The sequence below is a fragment of the Hemicordylus capensis genome, chromosome 2 (assembly GCF_027244095.1).
Source record: "Hemicordylus capensis ecotype Gifberg chromosome 2, rHemCap1.1.pri, whole genome shotgun sequence".
In the NCBI taxonomy this organism is placed as follows: Eukaryota; Metazoa; Chordata; class Lepidosauria; order Squamata; family Cordylidae; genus Hemicordylus; species Hemicordylus capensis.
The window spans coordinates 163,354,749-163,357,362 of NC_069658.1; positions in this window are offsets into that span (position 1 = coordinate 163,354,749).

The following is a 2,614-nucleotide window of genomic DNA, read 5'->3' on the forward strand; positions in this document are numbered from 1 at the left end:
TGCTATCATGTGCCCACCAGGAGGCAGCGTAGAGCAGGTCGGTGGCTGCTTCTAGATTCCCATAGGGGTAAGGTTCCGTTATTTGCCATTTCTGTAGTTACGTCTATAGGTGAGAACAGAACCCCGAGGGTCATCTCTAAAAAAAACCCCAACACAGTAGCAAAGGGTTCTGCTTACACATTAAGAGTTCTAGGCTCTTGAGATGTTAACTTCCCCCATGATTACAGATATGGCTAGCATACCAAGAACCATTGCCACTCATTTAGCGAGAGCAGATGACTGTTCCTTTTGATAGAAGTCTACAGGGTTCCAGAACTTTCTTTATTAATTTATCATATGTATATACCACACTACATAAAATCTCTGGGCAGTGTGCAATTAAAACCCAACTATCCATCATATAAAACAAATTCAAACCAACCATCAATAAAACTTGGACGCACTTAGGGTTGAGTCTTTCAGTCATTGAAGAAAGTAATACGCTGCATTCCTTCAGAACTGCCTCCAAGAGCTAGTGGATTCCTCCTGTTTTCTTTCCCTCCTCCTCCTCCTCCTCCTCCTGCTGTCACTTCCTGAACGCCGTAACCTCCTTCCTCTATAGTGCCACAGCTGCCCTGTCTGTGTTGCTGGCAGGTGAAAAGGAACCTTCACAATGGGGGCCTAGAATAGCCACTTTCCTTGTTCTAAGGAGGCACTGTCTTAAACAATTCATACACCAACTAGAGTGTGTCAGATAAGATGAAGGAATGTAATTTAATCTCTCTCCCCACCCCGACCAATCTTTTTTTTAAAAAAATCTTGTTGAATTTTTTTTACCTGGCTTCAATGCTGCTCTTCCATTTATTTCTCCTTTCAGTAACCTCTGGCTTCTTTTTTGCGTTTGATTGACAGGCTGCCATTTTATCAAGTGTTTCCTAGTTTTGCAGTTCAGCCTGACAAATATTTTTTTAAAAATCTGGAGTTCTACAAACTTTTTTTAAAAAGAAGTGTGTTTAGTGTTTTGGTGGGAAGGAATTCATAAATGAAGAGATGTTTCAAGTGTAAGGCAGACATCCAACACAGACATATTTAGTGTAGCTAAAGGTCTTTGTCTAGAAGCATGATTTCTATCCTGTTTTTTCAATAAAATATTCTCAAGCTGGGGCGTGGCTACAATTGAACAATGGGGGACAAAGGTCCCTGAAGCCCAGGGGGAGAGGGACCCACCGGCCTTGGTGACAGCTTGTCCTTTACTTTCCCACTCATGCCTCTCTGAAGAAGAGGGGGGTGGGGTAGGGGCAGGGGCAGGGGCCCATCTTCACTTTTCAGCCAGGGCCCTCTTCAATCTGCCATGCCCCTGTTCACAGGACAGCTGGATTTTGCATCTCATTCTCAAATGAATGATTGCACGACATGTTTCTTCATCTGAACTTGATATATCCGGCAGCATAGACAGAATTTTATAGCATAATATGGTGTGTCAATGGAGCAGCTTCTTTCTCGAGCAGATTGAGGTAAGTGAAGCTGTGGCAGTGTAGTCTCTGATGGTATATACAGTTCCTACTAACACCCGTCCCTCCCTCCCTCCCTCCCTCCCTCCCTCCCTCCCTCTCCCCATCCCCGAAAACATCAGTGTCTCCAGTCCAGCACAGAAAAGGTTCTCCTAGGTTTCCTTTGCCTAGCAATTCCTGCTACGATCAGCATGAGCAAATGACCATACATTACAGATGATTTGGAGAATAATTCACCCAAGTCCACCCCACAACAGAGATGAAAGTTCATACATCTCCTCAGCCCAGCATTTGTTCCACAAATTGTGTGTGTTTGTGGGGGGTGGGTGGGTACTTTAATATTTGGAATGCATGTAGAGGGGTAGTTAAGAACCGTGGCGGTGTTAACTAACGGGTTACTATCTACTTGGTAGATGATAGCCAATTTTGTACATACCAAGGAGGAGAAAACTTTATAGTTCCGAGAAGCTTTATTGAATGCTGCAGAGTTAACAAAGTGGCTATGTAGGGCACAGTTTCTCAATGGCCGGTCCGCGGACCGGTGCCGGTCCACGACGAGTTGAGTGCCGGTCTGCGACTTGAGGAATTCCCCCCACCTACCGCTGCAAAGCTCCATGTTTTTTTTAAAAGTTATTCCAATTCCAGCCGCTGCGCAGCCGAGCAGATGGCCGTGGAGGTGTGTGAGCTGTCCAGTGGTCCTTCTACCCGGCTCCTCAGTATGAGAACCAAAGCATACTAAGCAGATTCTTTCCCACTGACATACGTTCAGGAATACAAGATGGAGGGGACTTTTTTCAGCTACCATCAAAATGGTGTAGCAAGAGCTCAGTTCTCCGTTAACTATATACCCTAGGATCAATACATAGAGATCAATTGAAATGCTTAGATTCTTTTTTTTTTTTGCAAATTCAATTTTTATTGATTTTAAAAATAGTAATATTGTCATTCATACACAAATACACAAAGATGGACTTCCCGCACACATCTCTTCGTGAATCATCAGCTATAAAGTTTGCCCTTGCTATAATAGTAATTCAAAACATAAATTTAAACCCTTACAAACACAGTTAATCTACCCAACCTGCGGTTTTTTACTAAATTTCAAACCCTGCTGTAAAGTCCAT